Raw genomic sequence first — 8,825 nt, forward strand, 5'->3', positions numbered from 1 at the left:
ATAATAATCATATTTGATCCATTTTTAAAAAGTGGGTTATCCAACTCATATTCAATGGTTATATTAGATGGTTACTTATCTTTTTTTATCCATTTCGCCAGTGCTAACTAATAACTAAAAAACGAGTATTGTATTCAATAATATAATATATTTACAAATTAACAAACCACTTAAACATAATAGATATTTTTGCAAAAGATGGGGCATGACATGGTTAATTGAAAATTAAAAATTAAAAAATTGTAACATAATATAAGGGAAACTAAAGTAAAAGAATGAGAAATTATTGGTATGCGTGTGGGGTTTTCATTTGGCTGGTGTAGTTTTTTAATTTGGTTGGTCTAGTGTGTAGTGTTTTGTCGAATACCAAAAAAAAAAAAAAAAAAGCCTCAGGAGAGACCAACGAGGTTTGAACCCTCGCCTAACGCTGGAGCGAATCCTTAATGGCATTCCTTGACGCCACGGAGCTATTTGCTTGTTTCAGTAGGGGGTTCCACGAGGAATTAGATATCACTTTAACGATTTTTCCATATAAATATACAATCTCGACAAAAGTTACAGTGTCGGGCACTGTAGATCAGCCCCTGGCTGCTATCTGTAAAGCCCCAACACAAACTTTTCATCCCACTCCTTCAGAAAACATACATCCACAAGTGAGAGCTGGTCAAATTTGGAGTTCCCAACATTCAACTCATCATGACTAAATACATTTGACAACCTAGATTCATAGCTGTCCAAAAATAGTAATCAGTAGTCAGCCAAGGTATCAATATAACTAGGAAAAGGCGAGAGGCTGCCAGACTTTCGTATGGTTTGAATAGGAATTGTCACCAAAACACCTTGAAAAACATTTCATTGAACTAAGAAATATATAATCTTTTTTGTCATAGAACTAATAGAAAAAAGACCAGTATACACCCGCTAAGATGGTGACCTCAATCAACAAAATTGAATGCAGTTGACCTTTCTTTGGTGGGTAAATAGCCAAAGCTGGAAGAGCAAAATCCGAGGTAAGCATGTCAAGTACTGTAGTTTCACTCCAATTTCCACTAGGGTTGAAGAAGCTTATTAAGGTGATCAAATCAAAATCAATGAGAAGGTGAGACAAGTTTCTCTATTATAGATCTAGAAAATTCTTAACCTATATCTCATCAGAGCAAGTCCAAGCAAGAACTCAGTTAGTTATCTCCTATCATGCACTTCCACTCCAAGTTGCATCTAAGTTAGAACAACAACGCTCACAAACGAAAATATGGATGGAGAATGGTATCCATTATGCCAAGACCAGGTAAAGCTGCAAATTGATCTGGACTCTGAAGCAAAATATCAAATTCTCAAATTCATCTTTATAGTTTTCATTTGAAACACAAGACACACTTCATCTAAAAGTTCAAGGATTAGAAGATGACACATTGATTTCTGTAATGAGTGATGTTCGGCCTGAAATACATATATTGATTCATTGTTTGTCTCACATTTTAGTACTTTTAATTGTCTTTTGAGTCTTATTATATTGATTTTGTGATTAATATTATATTTTTAATGTGTAGAAAAAAAGGGTGAGAAGATGAAGAGATTTGAAATAAAATTGAATAAAAAGTGGGAAGTTGGCAAAAATGAAAAAAGAGAACCAAAAGACATTCCAGCTCACGTGGAAATTTTTACAAGAGTATACAAAGGCTTGATAACTAATGATTGAAAAAGATGCTTGGAAAATTATTAGTGGATGATGATTACATGATGATGGAGGTTGATTGGAATTGGTTGAAGTACAGGAAACAAATTCAAAGAGTAAAGCAGATGCGGTGATTGGCGAGGCGGTCAGTAACGTGACCAACCAGTCTCGACGCAGCAAGGATTTTCTTAATTTAACTCTTCCTATTTTATTTTGGACTCAGTTAGTTTATTTTATTTAGGGATTTTTTCTACACCTATAAATATTTCATAAGTCACAGTTTTTACATAATTTTGGATAACTTGAAAACCTTAGTTCAGAACTTTGGACCTAGAGAGAGCTTGGAGCCGCCGTGGAGGCCGGAGTTACAGGGTTTTACCTTATCTTCTCTGTATTACTCATTTTTAAAGCTTTCTTCGGATGATTTGCTATTTTTCCTCCATGTTTATGTGGAGCTAAACTCTTTAGTTCTAGGGTTTTGATACTAGCATGAAAGTTGACGTTTGATTATCATTTATATCTTTTGATTTTTCATCTTTGGGTTATTTATTTATTCTTGATCTTAATTGTTTGATCATTTGATGAAATAGTTGAGCACTATCTGTGGCGTGTGAATTGAACTTGGGAAAGGAAATTTGCATGCGTAATAAGAATAAATAGAGCTTGTTCGAGTAATCATTTCGCTAATGAGGATAGAAATATACCCTTTAGCCTTGCTTAGTTGAATACGGAGAAGTAAATGCGATCTTGTTACCTCTGACGACCATAGGAATATAGGCGTTATAGTAGCATCTACAGGCTTGTGAGCAACTCGGAAGATACTCATAAAGTTAACATCAACCCGTCAGCTAGTAACCTATAGGTAGAACGATTTGAAAACTCAACTGGTTTGTTAGTGGTCATAGCCCTAGATCTATCTCTTCTCCGATAAAAATCCGTTCTTTCTTGGTTGAAGTTCATTATTTGTTTTATTTTATTTTTAGTTAGTTAATAATTATATCTTGAGATTTTACTTCTTGTGTAGATAACTAGTATAGTTTAATTTAGTAAATAGTTAATCATAAGTCCCTGTGGGTACGATATCTGGACTATAAATCCTATATTACTTGTACGACCGCGTATATGTGCGTTTGGGAGCAACACTTAGTTTTAACTTTGCAAGCCAACTCTCTTAAAATGCTAACTAGTATTTTAAGTACTTTTTTATTAGGATTATTGATTTCCACCATTAAGAACTAGTCCTTTACGTATTACAAACAGGAAGCTCAAATCTCCTAGTTCATAACTCTTGTAGTAAATCCGAAACTAACTCAGACAACGAAATTGGTTATATCTTACCAACCCAACAAAATATCGACTATTGACCGGACATAAATGGTTACCTCTATACTTATACGAGCATCACGTGCTTTTTGAAATAGCATATCCACTCGGACCAGATCATTGGGTAGTTGCTCCTGCAAATATTCAATGTTATGGCTTTACTGAGCAGAAAAAAGAAAACCAAATTTCACGGACTAGTAGCCAGCCGCCACCATGTGCAGGCGTCATATCTTTCCTAACATCAGTCGCAGCAGTTTCACATATATCATGTTTTTAGTTACTATAACTACTGCTTTTTCTACCAGATCAACCACTCAATATACAAAGAGCGAAAAGGAAAAAAGAAGCCAAAAAAGACTAGCACATTGTTTTAGTAAAGTGACATGAGCGACCTGATTTACCAATATACAAATAGAGCACTTTGAGTGGGAAAAAATTGGACCACAATTTTTACGACACACAAATTTAGAAGATTAATATATCAACTCAACGTCAAATCATGGGAAAGAGCAATCTATATCAGCTTAAGATATTTCTTTCATCACATGGATCTTAATTCTACACTCGTAAGTGAGTTAACATCAACATATCGTCTATTACTTATGTTACTCCACACGTTGACAAACAGTGTTAGTAATTGAGGACGTCAAAGCTAATATGGAAACCAGTACCAAGATTGATTCTGATTGATAGTAGTTACCTTAATTAGTTGATTCAATCTTGATTTAGATCTTCTTTTGATTGCTTCCAGAATGTTCATAATTCTGATTTTATTTCTTTCCTTTTCTGTTGTATATTTCCAATTATTATCACTCATTGTATTGTATATAAACACCACTTGGTTCAGTAAATAAAATAACAACCTCTCTGATTATTCAACTGTCATATGGTATCAAGAGCCATTGCCTAACGGCCATTTTTTTTTTCGATCCATGGAGGACTCTCAACGATCAGATCACCCTCTCAAAATCACGGAACCGCATAATTCCGAACACCAGACTTCTAGTGTCTCGGTCATATCTCTTCCTAATTCCTCTAGTGAATCTGCTGATCTCCTCTCCATTAACACCACTGCCTTGGCACCCATAAAATTAACCTCCAGCAATTATCTTTCTTGGCATACCCAATGGGATTCACTACCTGTTGGTTATGACCTTGAGAAATATATTGAAACCTCACCACCTTCTCAACCCAGCACACTTTGGACACACCAAGATAAACTCTTACGCAGTGCTATTATTGCTACACTTTCTCCAGAGATTGTCCCTTATGTAATCTCTTCCAAAACTTCATATGATGTTTGGTTGACCCTAAAAAACCTTTATGCGACACCAAACAGAGCTCATCTCATTAGTTTGCGTGATAGTCTTTCCAAACTGTCCAAAGACAATACCCCTATTACTGCTTACATCCAAAATGCTCGACAAATAGCTGATCAACTAGCATCTGCCGGTGCTCCAGTAACTCAAGATGATTTGATTTTACATATTTTAAATGGCTTACCACCAGAATATGATCTCATGGTTGCTGCCATTCAGGCTCGCGACACACCAATTTCTCTAGAAGAGTTACATCAAAAACTTCGTGACTTTGAGTCTCGTCTTCATCGCAAGGGCCTAACCACCACTGTTCCAATTACTGCCCACTTTGCTGGTCGACAAGGCAATTCACAAGCATCATCCGCCAATCTTTCAAATAAAAGAGGCAAATCTAATAATTTTTAGTCTCGTGGACCCTCGAACCAGAACAAGGGAACGACGCTCTCCTCCAACTCCAATGTGGTTTGTCAATTGTGTGACAAGCCTGGTCACACAGTTAAAAGTTGTCGCCGTCTACTTGGGGCTGTCCCGTGGCTTAGCAACTTACCCACCAACAACAACCGGCTCCCAAAAACACCACAAACCGCCAACTGCTAGTCCTGCAACCAACTCTCATTCTTCTTGGCTTGTGGACTCGGGCGCCTCTAGTCATATCACCAATGATCTCTCAAACCTTTCTCTACATAATGACTATGATGGTAGCGAAGATGTTATCATAGGGGACGGTAAATCTCTTTCCAATAGCCATATTGGTTCCTCCAAATTGCCTTCCACATCCCTTAACTTGCATGATGTGTTGTGCGTCCCTAATATGAAATGAAATCTAATTTCTGTTTATAAACTTTGTTGCGATAATAATGTTTCAGTTAAGTTTTCACAATTTAATTTTGTTGTGAATGATTTGTGCACGGGGGAACAACAAGTGGAGGGAAAGCCTAAGGATGAGTGTACGAGTGGCCAACCAACCACCCAACTGATGACACATCTTCACTTTCTCGTCCTAGCCGTAGTGCTCATGTCGTCTCCACCAACTCTCTTGAACGTTGGCATCAACGTCTCGGCCATCCTTCCTTGAAAATTTTACGCTATGTTTTTTCAAGATTGTCATTTCCGAAGTCTAGTTTACAGGAATCTTTCCATTGTAATTCCTGTCATTGCAATAAAATGCATAAACTGCCTTTTTCAGTTTCCTCTCTTCAAAGTAAAGCTCCTTTAGAACTTCTCTATACAAATGTTTGGGGTCAGGCTCCAATTCAGTACATTGATGGTTTTAGCTATTGTTTGATATTTGTCGATCATTTTACTAAATATGTATGGTTTTTTCCAATGAAAAGGAAATCTGAAGTTTTTGAAAATTTTCCTAAATTCAAAGCAACAGTTGAAAAATACTTTCAAAAGTCAATTATCTCTATTTATAGTGATAATGGGGGCGAATTTCGTAAACTTCAATCATTTTTGGAAATACATGGCATCTCCCACTTTCTTACACCACCTTATACCCCCGAGCATAATGCTTCGGCTGAGCGACGCCATCGTCATATTGTAGAGACAGGGCTTACAATGCTTCATTTAGCTTGTCTACCATTATCGTTGTGGTCGTTTGCTTTTTCTACAGCCACATATCTTATAAATCGCATGCCTACACCAATGTTAGATAATGACTCACCTTATTTTCGCCTTTTTGGTCGAGACCATAATTATCTAAAATTGCGGGTCTTTGGTAGTCTCGTGTTACCCCCGGGGCTTAAGCCCTTAGAAAAACATAAATTAGAAGCTCGATCGCCGTGTATATTTTTAGGTACAAGAAAATCAAAGTGCATATATTTGCTTTGATTTTACTGCATCTAAATTTTATATTTCATGGCATGTTAGATTTGTAGAGGATACATTTCCCTATAAATCTATTGATTCTACATCTTTCAAATTAGACCAAGACCAAGTGCAAAGCTGGCTACCCACGCATTATGAGATCCCTTCTTCTTCTTCACCTCTCCATCCTATATCTCTACCTTCCCATTCGGTTGGCAACTCGAGCACTTCAGAATCTGCAGAGGACTCTCCATCGAGCGGCACCCAAGGTACAAATACGTCACACAATATAGTGGAAACTAATCATGAGACAGTATCGTCCCATCCCTCTGTTGATGTTCCCAATCCCGACCCTCATCCAACCCATCCTATGCAAACCAGATCCAAAAATAATATTTTTAAGCCTGTCTCACGCCTTACCTTAACTGCTCAAACCACTGCTAAATCTCCATCCGCTACTAACTTGGCTCCTAACTCCTCCAATTCCCAAGTTATTTCTTACCTTTACCTGGAACCACGAACTGCTAAGGAAGCCATGAAAAATCCCAAGTGGGCAGCGGCCATGACTACTGAGCTTGAAGCGCTCAAAAAAACAAAACACATGGACGTTGGTACCATCCGAACCCTCAAAAAATCTGATTGGGTATAAGTGGATTTTTCGAGTGAAATATAATCCAGATGGGTCCATCAACAAGTATAAAGCTCGTTTGGTTGCCAAAGGATTCAACCAACGAGCCGGTATCGATTACGGTGCTATGTTCGCTCCTGTGGCCAAGCAAACCACTATTCGCACCTTACTATCTTTAGCCGTCTCTAATGATTGGGTTCTTCGTCAAGTTGACTTTAACAATGCATTTCTCAACGGCACCCTTCAAGAGGAAGTCTATATGACTCAACCTCCGGGCTTTGTTGACCCCGTGCATCCCACCCATGTATGTCGCCTAAACAAAGCTATATATGGACTTAAGCAGGCACCCCGGGCTTGGTACTCTGCGCTTAAGGACTGACAATCTAGAGGATATAAGAAAATATCTGGATCTTAATAAAAAATATTTCTGGTCTTAAGTTGCTGATGTATCTGGGGTGAATCAACCAGATTCACATTTTGCTAGGTCACTTAAACTGAATCTCAATGCGAGAAAGAGCAGTGTACAGCATGAGCAATCTCATATGCACAAATATTTTATGAGAAAGGAAAATACCTAGAAATATGTCTCCACAGAGAAACATGGATTTTGTACCTAATGTTACTGTGAAGTAGGAAAAGTTGACAGAAAAGTTCTGCAATAAATATGCCAGATTGTTGCTCCCTAACGCACACGCAAGTATACGCGGTCGTACAAGTAATATAGGATTTTTAAGTCCAGATATCGATCCCACAGAGACTTATAATTAACTATTTATCAAATTAAACGAATGCTAATTATCTAAATAAGAAATAAAATCCAAATTATATTTGTAAACTAATTAAAAATAAAAGAAAACAAATAATGAACTTCAACCAAGAAAGAGCAAATTTTTATCGGAGAAGAGATAGATCTAGTGGCTATGACCACTAACAATCCAATTCTGAGTTTTCAAATCGTTCTACCTATGGGTTACTAGTTGACGGGTTAATTGTAACTTTATGATATTCTCTCGAACTACTCACAAGCCTGTAGCCACTATAATGCCTATATCTCTGTGGTCGTCAGAGGTAACAAGAACGCATTTATTTCTCCGTATTCAACTAAGTAGGGCTAAAGGGTATATCTCTATCCTCAGTAGCGAAACGATTAAATCGAACAAACTCTATTTATTCTTATTACGTGCGTGAATTCCCTTTCTCAAGTCCAATTCCCGCACCACAGATAGTGTTCAATTAGTGATCAAGTAATTAAACAATTAAGCACAAGAATAAATAAGCAACCCAAAAATATGAAAATTTAATAGATAGAAACGATAATCAAATATCAACTTTCATGTTTGTGACAAAGCCCTAGAACTAAAGAGTTTAGCTCCACATAGACATGGAAGAAAAACAACAAATCATCCGAATAAAAATGTCTAAATAAGTATTACAGAGAAGAGAAGATAAAACCCTATAACTACGGCCTCCACGGCGGCTCCAAACTCTCTCTAGGTTCAAAGTTCTGAACTAAGGGTTTCAAGTTATCCAAAGTTATCTAAAAAAAACCCTGTAGAATATGTATTTATAGGGTACCAAAAGGCCTGGGCGTTTAAAAACCAATTCCAACTCGGATAGGGAAAAAATCACAAACTGCATAATAAAATTCAGAGTACTGTTCCGTGCGCGATGCTTGTGCGTGGCTTGAAGATCGCTTGACCAAACTTCCAGGTACGTTTCCAACTTCCTTTTTCAATCGCTGCCAGGTAAGGTTTCCATCTTTTTTCAATCTTTCCTTCTTCTTTCTGTTTTGCTTTTGTATTCAAATAAGGAGACAACTAACATAGTGTCTCACGTTTTGTCTCCCCTTTTCTTTTCTTTCTTTAATTAATTAACATCCTGCTTTTTTATTCAATTTTTTCTCCGAATCTCTTCATCTTCACACCATTTTATTCCTACACATTAAGAATATAATATTAAGCACAACACAATATAATAGTACTCAAAAAACGATTAAAAGTATTAAAATGTGAGGCAACAATGGGTAAATATATGCATTTTTGGCCGAACATCACCACCCCACACTTAAACT

The 8,825-nt window shown here is 37.0% G+C and overlaps 1 long non-coding RNA gene and 1 pseudogene across 2 annotated transcripts; one reads left to right on the plus strand and one right to left on the minus strand.

The window, feature by feature from the left end:
• Window positions 1–8,825, minus strand: part of LOC132054365 (guanylyl cyclase 1-like) — an 81,074-nt pseudogene that overhangs the window by 24,347 nt on the left and 47,902 nt on the right.
• Window positions 580–3,088, plus strand: LOC132051567 (uncharacterized). 2 transcript variants are annotated; one of them, XR_009413755.1, is made up of 3 exons: window positions 580–750; window positions 1,110–1,428; window positions 2,823–3,088. It is a non-coding gene; the product is annotated as an uncharacterized LOC132051567 (long non-coding RNA). The 2 variants fall into 2 exon arrangements; XR_009413756.1 differs by lacking the exon at window positions 2,823–3,088 and having other exon boundaries at window positions 1,110–1,484.

This window comes from Lycium ferocissimum, chromosome 4, assembly GCF_029784015.1.
Source record: "Lycium ferocissimum isolate CSIRO_LF1 chromosome 4, AGI_CSIRO_Lferr_CH_V1, whole genome shotgun sequence".
NCBI lineage: Eukaryota > Viridiplantae > Streptophyta > Magnoliopsida > Solanales > Solanaceae > Lycium > Lycium ferocissimum.